The sequence below is a fragment of the Sus scrofa genome, chromosome 3, assembly GCF_054392235.1.
Source record: "Sus scrofa isolate SSC_HxYL_T2T_F1_AM1 chromosome 3, Sscrofa_HxYL_maternal_Yorkshire_Landrace_v2.0, whole genome shotgun sequence".
Classification (NCBI taxonomy): domain Eukaryota; kingdom Metazoa; phylum Chordata; class Mammalia; order Artiodactyla; family Suidae; genus Sus; species Sus scrofa.
The window spans coordinates 60,469,478-60,487,430 of NC_139385.1; the positions used below are offsets into that span (position 1 = coordinate 60,469,478).

Sequence of the window (17,953 nt, forward strand, 5' to 3'; positions counted from 1 at the left end):
GTTGGGGTGCTGGTGGAGGCAGGGATGGACTGGGGGTTTGGGACTGACATATGCACACTGAGGTCTATGGAAAGATTGGCCAATGGAGACCTGCTGTATAGCACAGGGAACTCTACCCAATGTTCTGTGATCTTCTATGTGGGAAAAGAATCTGAAAGAAAAATAAATACAACAAATAACTCTCCTAGAAACCTCTAACTAGTTTTTAAGTGGAAAAAAAAAAAATGGATTCAAATTGAAGAGTCTCGAGTCCAAGTTCAGCCTTCTCTTCCTTGTAGAACATGACCAGCAGGCTCGACGTAAAATCTTGCTCACCTGAGACCCAGAGGCTGGGCCCCGCCCCGCTGCCCCTGAGCCATAGCTGGACAGCAGAATTGCCTCGGGCCCTGTCCTGTCCCCAACCCACAGAGCCAGCCTTCCATGTAACTGCCTCTCAGACTCACACCTTCCCTTCTCCACTAAAGTCCTGCAATGGCTTCATGCTGTTCTGGCAAAAGGCAAAGTCCCCTTGTGGCTCTGGTGTGACGGGGACTCGGCCTCCTTGCTCAGCCCATCTCACTCTCCTTTCCCGGCCCTGGGCACTGAGCTCTGTGCCCAGACCCTTCCGCCACGACTTCCTTGACCTTCTCAAAAGCTCTGCCAACCCACGCAGGAAGGTTACACAGCCTGTGCAACAAACCTCATCACACCACACCTTTTCTTACGTATGATATGGACAAACAAATCAAGACATTTTTGAACTACAAGGGGGTTTTTTGGGTCTCCATTTCCAAGCTTAATCTCTTATTATTGTAAAAGTGTCTGCTATTAAAACACTGTCCTGCTGAGCCCAGCTTATAGTATGAAATGTAAGACTTTTGAAATCCAAACACACTGGCAGAACAATGAAAGTCCTTAATTATGAATGTTTATAATAAAACAGATACTTGGCCATAAATTTCTAAATTAAAATTCAAATCCTGAATCCTTAAGTTGTTTTTTTCTTTTTTCTTCTTCCTTTTTTTTTTTTTTTTTTTTGCTTTTTAGGGAAGTTGCCAGGCTAGGAGTTGAATTGTAGCTGCAGCTGCCAGCCTACACCACAGCCACAGCAATGCCAGAATTGAGCTGCATCTGCGACCTACACCTACAGCTCATGGCAATACCAGATCCTTAACCCACTGAGCGAGGCCAGGGATTGAATCCACCTCCTCATGGGTACTAGTCAGATTCGTTTCTGCTACGCCACAGCAGAAACTCCAATTTTTTTTTTTTTTTTCCCAATACAGGTTCTATTCTGTGTTTGCTCTTCGTTGCTGACGTGTCTGCATCCACAGCCCCGGAGCACAGGTGACTCTGGAAACTGCCTGCCTGCCCTTCCCCAAGGAGACAGAATTGGAAAACACCTACCGGTTTACTTTTTATAGGACTTTCAAATATGGTCGTTCAGAGTTTACGCTTTATTGGGTAATTCAATCAGTCATATTAAATGTGAGATTGGCCCTGCCTAGGGTAAACTTTCAGTCAAAGTACTTACTTTGTCAACTAAGAAAATAATCTGAGTTACTGGGTGGTCTTGAAGAAGGGGGAGGCGGAGGGGAAGGCTCTGACAGTGAGAATTAGGGAATCCAATCCTAGCTACTGTGAGCAATTTATGATTTATTTCAGGGGTGAAAACTGCATATGGCCTGTTCTAGGAAAGCGGATGAGCATTAGAGTTTATGGCAGTAGGTGCAGATCAAGATTTTATCCTTCCCTTGTAGAATTCCTAACAAAATGTAGATTTTTAAAAAAGAGAGAATAAATGTAACCAAGGAGTTGAAAGACCTGTACCCTGAAAACTGTGAGACATGAGTGACAGAAACTGAAGAAGACACAAATAAATGGAAAGATATTCTGTGTTCATAGATTGAAAGAATTAATATTTTTAAAATGTCCAGAGAGACTATATTCAATGCAATCCCTACCAAAAGTCCAGTGGCATTTTTCACAGAAATAGAATAAACAATTCTAAAATTCACATGGAACCACAAAAGACCCCAAGTATCCAAAGCAATCTTGTGAAAGGAGAACAAAGCTGGAGGCCTCATGTTCCCTGATTTCAAACTATACTGCAAAGCTACAATAATCATAACAGCATTGGAAAAGAGACACATAGGTCAATGGAACAGAATTGACAGCCCAGAAATAAACATATACTCATATATGGTTAATCAATTTATAGCCAAAGAGCCAAGAATATACAATGGGTAAAAGACAGTCTCTTCAATAAATGATGTTGGGGAAACTGGATAGCCACATGCAAAGGAATTAAACTGGACGACTATCTTTCACCATACCAAAATTCACTCAAACCACTTAAAGAACTGCATGTAAGACTTTAAGCCATAAAACTGCTAAAAGAAAACATAGGCTGTCAGCTGTAGCTCCAGTTTGACCCCTAGCCTGGGAACATCCATATGCTGTGGGTGAAGCCCTAAAAACCAAAACAAACAACCAACCAACCAAACAAAAAAAACACAGTGAGGTATTACCTCATACCTATCAGAATGGCTGTCCTCAAAAAGAATACAAATAATAAGTGTTGGTGAGAATGCAGAGAGAAGGGAAATCTTGTGCACTATTGATGGGAATATAAGTTGGTGCAGCCTCTGTGGAAACAGTATAGAGATTTCTCAAAAAACTAAAAACTACCATATGAGGCTGCAATTCCACTCCTGGATATAGATCCAAAAAAAAAAAAAAAAAAGAAAAAGAAAACATTAATTTGAAAAGACACATGCACCCTTACATTCCCACATTCAGAGAGCAGCAATATTTACTACAGCCAAGACATGGAAGCAACCTCAGTGTCCACTGACAGATGATGGCTAGAGATGTGGTGTATGTATATAAAAAATGGAACATTACTCAGCCACAAAAAAGAATGAAATCTTGCCATTTGTGACAATGTGGATAGACTTTAGGGGCATTAGACTCAGTAAAATAAGTCAGACAGAGAAAGACAAATAGCCTATGACTACACTTGCCTGTAAAATCTGAAAACAAAGATTTTAAATGAGCTCATAGATACAGAGCACAGATTTATGTTGCCAGGGACAGGGGATAACAAGTGAGAGAAATAATTTATATTTCCTGTTATAAAATAAATAAGTCAAGGGACGTCGCAGTGACTCTATCTAGTTAATAATATTGTATTGCATGTTTGAAAGTCGCTAAGTAGACCTCAGAAGCTCTCATCACAAGAAAAAATACTTGTAACTACATGTGGTAACTTAGACTTGTGGTGGTGATCAATTCATAATATATATAAATATCTAATCATTATGTATACACTTGAACCTAATAGAATGTTGTAAGTCAATTATACACCATTTTTTTAAAAAGACCTGTATGGGATTTTTAAAAATGACTAAATGAGGAGTTCCCATTGTTGCACAGTGGTAATGAACCAGACCAGTATCCAGGAGGACACAGGTTTGATACCTGGCCTCGCTTGGTGGGTTAAGGATCTGGCGATGCCATGAGCTGTGTTGTGGGTCGCAGACACAGCTTGGATACCATTGCTATGGCTGTGGTGTAGATTCAACCCCTGGCCTGGTAACATCCATAGGTCACGGGTGTGGCTCTAAAAAGACAAAAAAAAAAAAAAAAAAAAAAAAAAGACTGAGTGAAAAACAATTTTATAGTGATCAATACATACATCCCTGTGCATTTTTAAATGCTAATCTTTTGCAGTTATTGTACTTTGTTTCAATGAAATAAAACAAAGTATCAAGTCAAATTACTGAGTCATTGGGAGAATTTTCCCTATTTTGTTTGCTTAAAACGCAAATACCTGGAGTTCCTTGGTGACTCAGAGGGTTAAGGATTTGGCATTTTCACTTCTGTGGCTGGGGTTCAATCCCTGTCCCCAGAACTTTCACATGCCAAGAGTGTGGCCAAAAAGAAAAAAACAAAACACAATGCTAGCATGGTAATAGTGGACTTTGCTATTCAGCTAAACTCTCCACCTGACTACTGGTATCAAATGAAGAAACCACAGTAGTATGTATGTTAGCTGAGATGCGCAAAAGTAAATTCCAAGAGCAGCAAGTTCAGCAAAACCACTCTGCAGTTAAGGCTCTCTGACCAACCACGTTGAGAATAAGGAGGTTTGCTTTTTCAAAGGTATATCAGAAGCCCTTATTAAACATTTGTTTAAAAAATTATTTTAACAGCACAGTCAACAAAAGAAAAAATGGATAAAATGGACATCACCAGTTTTAAAGCCTTTATGCATTAAAGGACACTATCAAGAGAGGGAAACACAACCCACAGAACGGGAGGAAATATTTGCAAAGCACCTATCCAGTGAGGGACCAATATCTAAAATGTAAAGGAAAATTCCTACAACTCAACAACAAAACACAACCCAAGTCAAAACTGGGCAAAGGACTTGAATAGACCTTCTCCAAAGAAGATATATGAAGAGCCAATAAGCACATGAAAAGATGCTCCACTAGTCACTAAGGAAACGCAAATCAAACCCACAATGAGCCATCACCTCTTGCCCGCTAGGATGGCTACTATCAAAAAACATAAAATAACAAGCATTGGTGAGAATGTGGAGATATTAGAACCATTAGGCACTGCTGGCAGGAATGTACAATGTTACAACCAGAGGGGAAAACAGGTTGTCAATTCCTCAAAAAATTACAGCACAGAATTACCACATGACCCATCAATTCCACTTTTGCACACATACCCAAAAGAACTGAAAGCAGGGATTCAAACAGAAACCCATATGCCTGGGGTCATAGTACCCTTATTCAAAAGAGTCAAAAGGTGGAAATGACCCAAGTGACCATTAACAGATGAATGGATAAACAAAATGTGGTACCTACTTGCAGAGAAATCTTACTCAGGCTTAAGAAGAAATGAAAGTTTGATACATGCTGTGAGAAGGATGAACTCTGAACGCATGCTAAATGAAATAAGCCAGACACAAAAGAACAAATGTCATATGATTCCACTTATATAGAATAGTGGGTGCCAGGGGCTGGGGGGAGGGAAAAGTGTGTTTTGCTTAATAGGGACAGAGCATGTATTTGAGACAATGAAAAAATTCTGGAAATAGGTAGTGGTAGTGGCTATACATCTGGAAAGTACTTGATGCTGAACTGCACACTTTAAATAGTTAAAATAAAAAAGTCTGTTATGCATATTTTACCATAATTTTAAAAATCACTTATAAAGAAACAATTTAGAAGAGTTTACATCTTTAAAATGTTGAAAGAGAAGTATAAACTCTGTTATTTATTCATTACCTCTGTGGGCCAGATGAAATTAAGCTGAAGGCTGGATTATGGGATATAAATTTTCATCTCCAGATTACGAAGCCGTGTAAACAGTCTTCAGCAACGCTGAGCTTTCTGACCAAAAGGCAGGAAAGTAATCACATTGTTGAGATTTAAGAAAGAAAAGGAAAGAAATGCAGGGGAAGGGGAGAGGCTGCCACATGTTTAATTATATTCTAATAAACATCTGCGGCCCGTGCTTTACAAAAAAAAAAAAATTGCAAAGGAAGAAGCAAAAAGAAAATGGATATGAAAACATTTAAATAATTTGCCAATGAACACTCACCTAGAAATCAAGCTGAGGTTAAGACCTAGGTCTTTGAAGACCAAAAGGCCACTTGACTACACGTGGGAAAACACATGCACACATTCGCACCCACACAAACAGGGGAAAACACATATGCATGCACGCACACCAATACAAACTTTAAATGGCATGCATCCTAGCTCCTACCACCCCTTCTGATCCTAATTCATCTGATCCTACCTCTGGTCTGCATACTTAAGCCCAGTAAGCCCATCCAATATGCGAACTGTGTGTTTGTATAAATATTTGACAACCAACAGAAGAATGGAAATGTCAGCTGCTCTCATCTGCTGCCAAAGGGGCCCAGCAGCCCCACCAAGCAGTCCCGCTGGAACTGGCCATGATTAGTGTTCCTCCGCCTTGGAGGAGCCCTACCCTGATCCTCACATGTTCCCACTGGGTCCTCAGAACCTAGGTGCAAGTGCTGGGTGTGTGCTTCACTCCAAGCAAATAGCCCGGAGACAAAGGCGCCGGTGGCCTCTGCGTGGCTATCTCCAAACCCCTGTTTTGTCTTTCACTGGATCATATAGAGATCAGGTTTTCAAGCCTGAAAATTCAAAGCCCCGGCTTCAAGGCAGGGCTGGCTGTGCCCATAGTAACTGGCATTCCCTCAGACTACCCACCAGTTCCCAGGGCACTGGGGGTTCTGAAAATACAGCTGCATCCCCAAGCAGCCCCTCTTACCTTTTGGGCACATCATCGACCCAGTTGGGTTATTATCAGCTGATGGATGGAGGTGTCCCAGTTACAGCGTGTGGTTTTGAATCCGCACGTGTCCCGATGGGCTGATCTCTTTCCGAGTCTCTGATTCCTCAGCCGTAGCGGCTCTGGACACCTTACTTTGTGTGTGGTCACCTCACTGCCCTGAGGCTGCCTAAAAACAAACCCTCCAACAGCTGGACATTCACCCACTCTTCCTACGCCATTAAGCCCACTGCAGACAAAGGTCCACGGTTTTCTTTGGTACCACTGGGAAAAACTCTATTTACATCAGACTGGGTTTTTGAAAGTTATTTCTACCATGAAAATCTGCTATTCCTCCTTCCTATTTTATTGAAGAAAATTCCTTTTTACAAGGGATCAATGTATTTTTATCGTCTTTACTTTTGGGGTTGGTGGGGGAAGAAGGTCAGGAGCCAACAGAGTTTTGCCTTCTATTTTTACCAAAACCCTCTTACTGTCTCGCTCAGTCACAGCTCAGAGGCCTCTGGTGACACCATAAATGTGAACAACACCAGACCACCTGCCACTCTTCAAAGACACAGCAACACCTTCCTGCCCTGGCCCCATGTGTGCACCAATTGAAGGGCTTTGGGCAATTTCAAGGCATCCAGCCTGTGTGCTTCCACATGTGCAAAGGAAACCAGGCTCAGCAGTAATAAAATAACCCCAAACCTGTGTCCTCTCCCTTGTCACTCCCAGTTTCTAATTAAGCTCCTTTCTATAATCCTTCCCGGCAGATAATGCAACTCCCGTCACTTTCCATCCTGTCACACGGAGCCTGATTTATGAGGCTGGCTCCTGCTCGCTGACAACGCAAAGATGCGGCAAACCCAGTCCAGAGCAATCATGATGAAGGGGGTGGGTAATTCAGTTCAGGATCTGCTAAATGCAGATGTGCAAAGCCCTGTGAGGCCAGCTTGGCTGCACGCCATCCCTTAGGGCCATACACATGTCCGTGTCAGTGGTGCCTAGGCCTGGGGACAGTGCGCACTGCCTCTAAGTACCCGTCAGGGATGGGGGCTTCAGCGGGCTGGCTCACACCAGGCTGTCAATTCCACCACATGTCCAAGCAGGATGCTGTGCAGTGCTAACCGTCCAGTCCCAAGGAATCATTCTTGCAAAAGCCCGAAGTTCTCCTCCTGAGGTAGGAAGACCTTACGTCTTCCTACATACAGGTGGCTGTACGTCTTCCCCTACCCACAAGGGCCTGCGGATGGGAAGCCCCCCTTCTGCCAGCATTGGTTCACAGTCACAGCAACAGTCAGCTTCCCTGTAGCAAGAGGGCCACGCTTTGCCCAGGAGCTTGTGCAAGGTGCCAACATGGTGTGTGTGGGAGGGATGTCATGCAGGACTTAAAATTGAGAGAAACAGATATTAACTTTTAAAATAGACATTTACGGAGTTTCCGGTGTGGCTCAGTGGTTAATGAATCGGACTAGGAACCATGAGGTTGTGGGTTCGATCCCTGGCCTTGCTCAGTGGGTTAAGGATCCGGTGTTGTCATGAGCTGTGGTGTAGATCACAGACACGGTTTGGATCCCGCATTGCTGTGGCTGTGCTTTAGGCTGGTGGTTACAGCTCCGATTAGACCCCTAGCCTGGGAACCTCCACATGCCGTGGGTGCAGCTCTAGAAAAGGCAAAAAGACAAAATAAATTAATTAATTAATTAAATAGACATTTACAAAATGACAATGGGTAGAAGTGCTATTAAATGAGACTGCCGTGGTATGAGGGCCATGTTGAAAAAGGACCTGGTTAGAGCAGGAAAGGGGTGTGGAAAGTTCATCTCCTTTTTCCTTGTTTTGTTTTTGTTTTTTGACCACACTCGGGGCCTGTGGGAGCTCCTGGGCCAGGGATGGAACCTGTGCCACAGCAGCGAGCCAAGCCACAGCAGCGACAACAGGAGATCCTTAACCTGCTGAGTTACAAGAGAACTGCTCGTCTCCTTTTTCCCATTAAGCCAAATGGCTGTGTGTCTCTGTGTGCGTGTGTGAGTGTGTGTGGTGTTGAAAGACTTATCTAGAATCCAAATGAAGGCCTCAAATATGCTGAAACAATTGAAAGATCTATTCTTTCACCTGTAATATTGCACACCACAGTTATTAAAGTATCTGAGGGATTTTTATGCCCTTTTTATTATTATCCATTCTCCTTTTCAGAGCGATGTGTCGTGACAGGTCTTAATGACAGCAAGCTGGCTGTTGGAGCCCAGCCTCCCTGCAGTGCACAGCTGGAGCTCAGGACACAGCAAGCTTGTTATTAAGTCCAAGGCCTCGGAGTAGGAAGTGACCCTCAGGGCTGGCCTGAGCTCTGTCGCCCAGCTGGATCTCTGAGTTGGCCTGGAGCCAGTCTCTGAGTTCCCTTGACTCAACTTGGGGCAAGGAGTCTCTGAAGACAGAGTCCCCTCCCCCCAAGATGCTCTGAAGACATCTTCTTAGAACAGAGCCCCCAGAAAATGGTCCAGGAGCAGCAGGAGTTCTCATATCCAGGCTTCCCATCCTCCATCCCCCATCCCCTGGACTACGTCTGCTCCCTGGACCACATCACACGCTACCTCCCTCTGTGGTACCAGGGCCTCCTTCCCCCCAACCCCTTGGCTTGTGCACTGAATTTCCTTCTCTTGCAGATCTCCTGGATGGTTTTGTAGATTTAAGAAATTCAATTCAAAAAATGGTATTCACTCAGTGATTGTGACCAGGTCAGATACTGTGTGCTTCTCAAAGTGCAAACACTAAGGCAGAAACAGCTGATGTGCGAGATTGTGAGAGTTCTTTTTCCCTTTGAAAAATATTTTTTGCTGTTGTTAGTATGCTAGATACGCATTTTACAGTTGAATCCAGACTACGTTTTGCTGTATAAAAATGGGAGAAAAAAGAAACCAAACTTGATGATATGATGTTATAAAGGGCCATTGCAGTAATGTGACTGAGAGGGAAGGAAGACAGTTCAATATTTCCATAGTAATTGTTCAGAGGTATTTTCAAATCTGAGAAACAATTTAGCCAAAGCCTTTTTGAAAGCACCAGGCATTTTTCCACTTCCCACCTCATTGCATGCCTGTAAGGAGGGGCCAGTGTAAGAACACAGGAATCCGGAGTTACTAGGTGTAGACAAGACACCTGGCCCATTGTGGATTGTTTCAAAAAATGGCTTTGCAACCACTGTGGAAGACAATATGGAGGTACCTCAGAAAACTAAATACAGAACTACCATATGACCCAGCAATCCCACTCCTGGGCATCTATCCAGACAAAGCATGCGCTGAAAAAGATACATACACCCCTATGCAGTACTATTCCCAATAGCCAAGACATGGAAACAACCTAAATGCCCATCAACAGATGAATGGATTAAAAAGATGTGGTACATATACACAATGGCATACTACTCAGCCATAAAAAAGAACAAAGCAATGCCATTTGCAGCAACATGGATGGAATTAGAGACTCTCATACTAAGTGAAGTAAGTCAGAAGGAGAAAGACAAATACCATATGATAGCACTTATATCTGGGACCTAATATACAGCACAAATGAATCTGGCTACAGAAAAGAAACAAAGTCATGGACTTGGAGAATAGATTTGTGATTGCCAAGGGCATGGGAGGGAGTAGGAGGGACTGGAAGTTTGGGGTTAGTAGATGCAAATGCTTGCATTTGGAGTGGATAAGCAATGAGATCCTGCTGTATAGCCCACAGAGCTGAGAAAGTGCTCTTCAAACTCAGCTGACCATGACTTTGCACGGAGACCCCGTCCACACACGTGTACGTACCAGCAACACAAGTTTCACAGGCCAAAATATAGGATCAGTCTGACCTTCACTATGCTTTAATACTTCCAATTCTAGGTTTTGTGGGGGGGGGTTGTTTGTTTTGGTTTTTTTGTTTGTTTGTTTGTTTGTTTTGCTTTTTAGGGCCATACCTGCAGCATGTGGAAGTTCCCAGGCTAGGGCTTGAATCAGAGCTACAGCTGCTGGCCTACACCACAGCCATAGCCACAGCCATATGGGATCCAAGACATGTCTGCAATCTACACCACAGCTCGTGGCAACGCCAGATCCTTTACCCACTGAGCAAAGCCAGGGATCGAACCCACAACTTCATGGTTCCTAGTCAGATTTGTTTCTGCTGCACCACAATGGGAACTCCATCCTTCCAATTCTTGTTTAACATACTGTTCATAAGATGCTGTCAAGATCAAATCAGTTGATTCCACGACCCTCGTAACTATTACATATAGCACGGTGAGAACAAAATACCCTCTATATACAAAATATACTCTAGAATATACTGAAGGGTGTTAAATTCGTCTTGAGGGCATGAGAGATCTCTTCCAGGATTACAGACCGGGTGGCTGAGGGAGCAAGGCTGACATTTTCTCTTTTCCTTTTCTTTCCTTTCCCTTTCTTTCTTTCTTTTCTAAGGCCACACCTGTGGCATACGGAGGTTCCCAGGCTAGGGGTTCAATCAGAGCTACAGCTGCCAGTCTACACCACAGCCACAGCAACGCCAGATCTGAGCCACGTCTGGGACCTACACCACAGCTCACAGCAATGCCAGATCCTTAACCCACTGAGCGAAGCCAGGGATCGAGCCCGCATCCTCATGGATACTCGTCGAGTTCGTTTCCGCTGAGCCACTATGGGAACTCCAGGGCTGACATTTTCTAAAGGTCGCTAGAGTACCCTTGAGAGACTGTTGAGGGAGACACAGACCTAAGCGTTCAGAGGTCTGCACGAAGGCTGTCTACTAATTCAGGGGACTTCTGAGGGCCTGGACCAAGGTCCAGCCAGACATGGTCCAGGGTTAAGTTGAGAGAGTGCTCGGAACCGAGATCAATCCACGACAAAGAGGGAGGGGCAGTGGTTAGAGGAGCAGGGACAGAGGAAAGGGGACATGCCTGAAAGGTGAGGCAGGAGGAGGCCTTCGGGTGCCCGTGGAGGTGGCCGTGGCCCCAGGGGAGGCTCAGGAGGGAGGTGTGTGCAGGGCGGACATTTGATGATCCAAGACCAACCAGGACATGGGTATGCAGGGCCCCAGGGATGTGAGGGTCTTGGGGGAAGCACCCAAGAAGGACAACTAAGAGGCATCTGTATTCTGTTCAGGCTGCTCTCTCCACAGGACACCTCAAGTCTGGGGACCCCTGAGGGCCTCTGAGACCCTTTCAGAGAATGAAAGATCAAAGTGATTTGATCACAGTGTTAGGATATCATGGGTCTCTTTGACACCTTTCCTTTCATAAATATACAGTGGAATTTTCCAAAGGCTTCCCAACCTGAGATATCACGGTATTTAATTGACTCAGTGTCACCATGTGCTCCGTGAAGTCCAGTAAATTTATGTCATAAATTTATGATCACATCCACCGTCAGCACTGAAGAGGCAGGACTCTGGCTGTCTTTTATTTATTTATTTATTTATCTATTTATTTTTGTCTTTTTAGGGTCCCACACACCGGCACACGGAGGTTGCCAGGCTAGGGGTCAAACCCGAGCTGTAACCACTGGCCTCCACCATAGCCACAGCAACTCGAGATCTGAGCCACATCTGCAACCTACACCACAGCCACAGCAATGCAAATCCTTAACTCACTGAGCAAGACCAGGGATCGAACCTGCATCCTCATGGATACTAGTCAGATTCGTTTCCACTGAGCCATGGGTCGGGAACTCCCTGGCTGTCTTCTTTTAGGAGAGAGGTTTGCCAGAATGTTAAACAGTGCAACTCTCCTCCCTCAAGTTTTTGTTTGGGAAAGCAAATTTATTTTTCTGGAAGTATTTTATTTATGACGACCTGTAATGAGTTCATTATTGCTTTAAATGGATTAATAAGGAAATATGTTTAAAACCCCCAATTCTCAATTTGAATTGCTAATATTTAAATATGAAGGGATAGCATACACATAAATAAAAGCCCTTTGGGGATCCTCTTTTTTAGGATAGTAAAGCCAACCTGGCCCTGAAAGATCAATGTCTCCCCAAACTTTATGTCTCAGTCATGACCACCTTAAACTTAAATCCCGTCCCTTCTTCCCTCTGGGTAAGGTTCAGGTGCCCTTGTCTGCGTGGAGGTTGTTTGTTTGTTTGTTTGGGCTGTACCTGTGGTACATATGGAAGCTCCTGGGCCAGTTTCAGTCTGCACACAGCTGCGTCAATGCTGGATCCTTAACCCACTGCTCCACAGCAGGAACTCCCTCTGTGTTTTTGCTAAGCCCCTCTGGTACAATTAATTGCTGCCTTGCCTGTGATCACCAGAACTTATCTGTACACTTCCATGGTCCTTCTGCAATTATTTTTTTTTTCAATATGTGTCATTTATCAGCACACTTTAAGACGTATTTTGAGAAACCTGTTACTTGTTGGCTACTGCAAATCAGTAGAGACAGCATAAGAAACTGATAACCTCACAGGTATCAGAGTCCTGGGGAGATTCCAAAAGCTGTTGCTATTCGAACACCAGGTTGTGCATCAAGTATGGAGAAGGGAGGGAGGAAGGATGGAAGGAAGGATGAAAGAAGGAAGGATGAAGGGAGGGATGAGGTTGGTTCCAGATGAATAACTATACAATCAACCCTCATTTCCCTGTGATATGAAGAGACAGGCGTTAGGTTTACTCAATGACCCTCGTGGATAAAAGGACCCCCAGACATCCAGTTTCGGCTAACAGTTTTCTTCCCCAGTGATAACATGACCTCTTGGCATGTGCTTCCTTTCCTTTCCAGGTACTGCCGTGCAGTGAAAGTAGAGTAGGTAGACCCAGCAGCCAAAACTCGCCCCTAGATGGGGGACGTGGGCCTTGAAGGTGGGAGCCCCGAATACCTTCCTCGCTGGGTTTCCGGCTCCACACACGTCCAGGCCCTGAGGAGATGAGCGTGCTCTGTCTGCCCGAGTAGTGGACGGCGTCTGACCTGGGGACTGTCGAAGGCACGGCCTTTCTCCTGCTTGAAATTGGCACCACAGGAAAGTGACACAGAGACGTGATGCTAACCTGCAAAGATCAAGGTGCCGGCATAATTCTTCTCGGAATAATTCGGAGCTAACCTTCCCTCTGACACCGGGGTCCCTGAAGTGGTAACTGCTCACCTGGAGAGCGAGGCAGGACAGCAGCAGGGGTGACACGAGAGTCCCCACAGCACCGAGGGGTCAGCAGCCTGCCAGGATGGGCCATCGTGGCAAATGGCATCTGCGTCAGGCAGCCTCAAATACGCCCAGGATTTTTTTTTTCGCTATTTCTAGGGCCACTCCCACGGCATATGGAGGTTCTCAGGCTAGGGGTCTAATCAGAGCTGTAGCTGCCAGCCTAAGCCAGAGCCACAGCAACTTGGGATCCAAGCCACATCTGTGACCTACATCAAGGCAAGATCCTTAACCCACTGAGCGAGGCCAGGGATCGAATCTGAAACCTCATAGTTCCTAGTCAGATTAGTTAACCACTGAGCCACGACAGAAACTCCACACCCAGGATTTAATAGGACTCAAGGTTCATGTATAACCCTTCCAAACAAAGAAGTCTCATTGAGAAGACATATCTTTTTTTTTTCTTTTTAAATTATGAAATCGCTCAACTTTTGAACCTAGAAATATTCCATGTTAACCAAACATGTGACTTTCTAAGCATGAGATGAGGACCTGGACCAGGGATAACTAAAGATGATTTATTTCAACCCAACGTGCAGGGCACTCCATTCTGCACGGCTCTTGTCTGACACACACGTAGTGTTCTGAGACTACTGTTGACTGTGAGAAAACAGGCTACTGAAGTTCCGTCTGTTTTCAAAGACCCGTCTAGGGGCTCAGCATTCAGTGTCAACATTTACAAAATTCGCACACGAAGTATCAGCCGGCTCCACTGCAGCAAAGTCCCTCGCTTTTCCTAGAACGAAATAGCTTGATGGTTTGCTCTGAACTGCAAATTGAGAGATTAAGTGATACAAGCTTATTTACAGCCCATCACATACTGTTATTCGCAGTCACGTTTTAAAGCCCCGAGAGGCTGTCAGTAAATTGTCAGACAGCCTGGCAGGAAAGAAGGCACAGAACAGCCAACGGATTCCAGCGCCTCATCCTCAGAGGAAATGTGCCAGGCTCAACTTCAGACAGGCGGGGCTGGGTCCTGGGCCATCATGTCGGGTGGGGCCTGGCTCACACAGACCCGGAGAGAGATCCCTTAGCCAGTGACAGGCTGGGGGGCTCTGCATCAATACCACAAGGCCGAGAGCTTCCAGGGCTTTTCCAATGCTTTTCATCAATCAGTTGTATAAGTAATAATATTTACCAATTACAAATTGTATGAGATTTCTTGTCAACAGTGTCACAAAATTGATAAATAAAAATTTTTAGCCACGTATGAGTCTTCATTCTGGATCCTCAAAGTACTGTGGACATTCATATAAAAGGACCCTGGACCTCTGGGGATGAGGTTCCTGACCAGGTAGAGATGGCACAGGTCCCTCCCGGTTCTGTCCTGTTAGACTCTCTACATAGCTTTTAGGGTCTCTACATAGTTCTCAGCACAAAGCAGATGACATGGCATTCCTGTTTTCCCAAGCTGTTGCAGTACCAACCATCTTGTCCTTCCTTTTAGGGCTCGCTGAAAGAAGATTCCAGATCACGGGGAAGGAAACCAGGCCCCACAAGCCAAAGCCAACCTGGCCACCTGGCTTTGTAGGGCCTGTGAGGGAAGAATGGCTTTTACATTTTCTGTTTTGTCTTTTGTCTTTTCAGGGCCACACCCCCGGCATATGGAGGTTCCCAGGCTAGGGGTCAGATCTGAGCTGTAGCTGCCAACCTACGCCACAGCCACAGCCATTTGGGATCCAAGCTGTGTCTTCTACCTACACCACAGTTCATAGCAACACCGGATCCTTAACCCACCAAGCAAGGCCAGGGATTGAACCCACATCCTCATGGATGCTAGTCCAGTTCGTTAACCACTGATCCATGATGGGCACTCTGGGTTTTACATTTTTTAATGGTTGACAAAAATCTAAACAAGGATATCGTGACATGTGACACTCACAAACTTGAAATCTTCAGTGTCTGTAAATAGTTTCCTGGGAGCAGCCAGGCCCACACATTTGCATGTTGTCCTCGGGCATCTCAGGCCACAGGGGCCCAAGGTGAGGGGCTGCCCACTGCCTGCCCAGCCCATGACCTAAAGGGGTTCAACCCGGTGCTAGGCAATTCTCAGATCTGAGATGTGGTAGCGAGCCGAGGAGTCCCTGAAGTAGACCTGTTTTTGTCACTAAATACTTGGAACCTCTGAAGGTGCTGTGTGGCCTTCTTTTTCTAAACAGGCTACAAGGTACCAAAATAAGCACTTCTTCCTCTTTTCTAGGATATCTGTCCAATTTTTTAAAAGCAAGTTGATCTTCACAGAAAGTGATAATCTGTATGCTCTTAAATCAAAGAATGAGGGAGTTCCCGTTGTGGCTTAGCAGAAATGAACCCAACTAGTATCCATGAGGACACAGGTTTGATCCCTGGCCTCATTCAGTGGGTTAAGGATCCGGTGTTGCCATGAGCTGCAGTGTAGTTTGCAGACTTGTCTCGGATCCTGCATTGCTGTGAATGTGGTATAGGCCAGCAGCTGTAGCTCTGATTCGACCCCTAGCCTGGGAACCTCCATATGCCACAGATGCAGCCCTAAAAAAGCAAATAAATAAAATAAACAAAAGAATGTAAGTGTTTTTATGGGTTTCCATTCTCGGTGACCATTGGAGCATCTTTCTCAGTTTAGGGCTTGACATCTTAAAAGGGATGCAGACCGTCTGGAGAGGATTCAGTGACATTTACGAGGGTGCCTGGCCAGCTGATTCATAACAGCAACCATTCCTAAAAAAGGATCGGGAGAAATAACACAAAAGGCTCAGCAGCTGTGACTCGTCGGAGGAGGAAGATTCCTCTGCAAGTTGAGTATCCGGCTTTTCTCTAAGAGCATAAGGACCAGATGAAAAGGAAGCTATGAAACAGAGTAAGGAAGCTTGACTCTAAGCATCGGAATTTCCTGGGAGTCACTAGGTGTTGAAATACATCTCCCTATGAGATTTCTTTCGAAGCAGGAGGGCTTCTGACCCAAAGGCGGAGTGGTGGGCTGGGTGGCACATCTCGGTTGTGACTCTGTGATAAGGGACGAGGCCAGTCCTTTCCTTTGAGCTGGTCCTGGACTCTGCCACTCTTGCCAGGAGGATCAAAGAGCAAAGGTAGCAGGACAGAGATGGATGCTGCAGGGGAAAATGAGAGTGTGTTTCCTTGATAACATCACTGTGGGGTGCAATGAATGGAGGAATTCATTTTCCTGAGGTCCGGGGGCTGTGCCCTCAGGTCTGTGCGTGAGCCCGTTGGCCAGCCCACCTGGCTGGTCTGGGAGCTTAGTGCCTTGAGGTCAACTTCAAGGTTGGCAGAATGGATGGAAAACACCAAAGGCCTTCTCTCTGCTACTTTTTTGCTCTAAAACTAAATTTTTCCACAGAGGATAGGGTAGGAAAATGGGAGGGAGGCAGATGAAGCAAGAAGGACCATGAGCTGATGACTAGACATCATGGTTTGTCTCCGGGAATGGAATGCAGTTCCCTCAAGCCTCAGCATTTTAGGTAATGGATTCTATTGACCACTTAGCTCCAGGCTGGTTTGATTTCCTCCTCTGTTCTTCAATAGGGTTGTTATATTCACATGTAGCATAGGCTACTATTGTACCATTGTCTCAGTCATTAGTAAAATCCTTCAGAGGCAATACTGCTGTGACTCACAGACCCTTCATGGAGGTTCCCATGCCTTCCTTTGAGAGCACAGGTGGAATCCAACCTGAAAATGCTCTGGGGATTGTGGCTCTGGGCGCAGGGGAGACCAGAGCAGGAGAAGAGAGAACGTTGGCTGGAGGCTGGTGGAGCTGGGCTGCATGGCTCTGGGCTGAACACAGGACACACCTGCTCCAGGGAGCAAGCGCCAGCCTTGGCCAAGGGCTTCATCTCCACTGCATGTCCCTCCAAGGCAATGAGCAAAGGTTTTCTTTTGAGCAGTTACAGAAATTCCTCGAGCCAAGCTTGGCCTTGCGTTTTGGAGGGAGGAGGGGTGAGAGACAGGCAGGCGGGCAGGGAGGCACACAGCGGGGTCAACGCACACGCCTGGCTGGGCTCAGGGAGATTTCGCAGGGGTGGGGGGGTTGAGCCCCCGCCATCTGGATGATCTCTTTGGTGGAGTATTTGGAGCGAGATTCCAAAAATAAGTGCCCTATATCCCTCCGGACTGGTGACGCTGCTGAGAGCGGCAGCGCACCCAGGAGGGAGCTGAAGAGATCAAATGGGCAGCAGCATCTATCCATCCCCAGCCCCAGCGGCCTAAGGGGTTCACTTTGTGCAGCCCCCAAGCCCCCACCCATTTCCCTGCTCTTCATAGGGTGGTGCTCACAGGATCACCAAGTAGAGACACTGACATCGGGTTTGACTATCTGTACCCACCTGCAGAGAAGTCTCTGGCAGCCGGGCAGGGTGGGGTTGGGTTTATTTGCTTGTTCATCTCCTAGGGTCAACCTCCCCTACTAATCTCCAACTGACTACAAGTATCAAAAAATCGGTTTGGGTAGAAAGAAATCTGATAGAGCGTGTACCCGA

At 45.6% G+C, this 17,953-nt stretch overlaps 1 protein-coding gene and 1 long non-coding RNA gene across 22 annotated transcripts in view; both read right to left on the bottom strand.

The window, feature by feature from the left end:
• The window catches only part of LOC146404655 (uncharacterized), a 347,061-nt gene that overhangs the window by 207,370 nt on the left and 121,738 nt on the right, over window positions 1-17,953 (bottom strand). The gene's annotated exons all lie outside the window — the stretch shown is intronic.
• The window catches only part of LOC102166005 (uncharacterized), a 121,285-nt gene that overhangs the window by 31,708 nt on the left and 71,624 nt on the right, over window positions 1-17,953 (bottom strand). For 3 of the 21 annotated variants that reach the window (XR_014841258.1, XR_014841259.1, XR_014841267.1), the window contains exon 9: window positions 13,164-13,332. The exons of 15 other annotated variants lie outside the window; for them this stretch is intronic. The gene's annotated coding sequence lies outside the window, so the exon portion shown is untranslated. Of the gene's footprint in view, window positions 1-11,740; window positions 13,333-17,953 lie in introns of those variants that run through there. 3 more of the 21 variants (XR_014841268.1, XR_014841270.1, XR_014841262.1) reach the window with 1 other exon arrangement.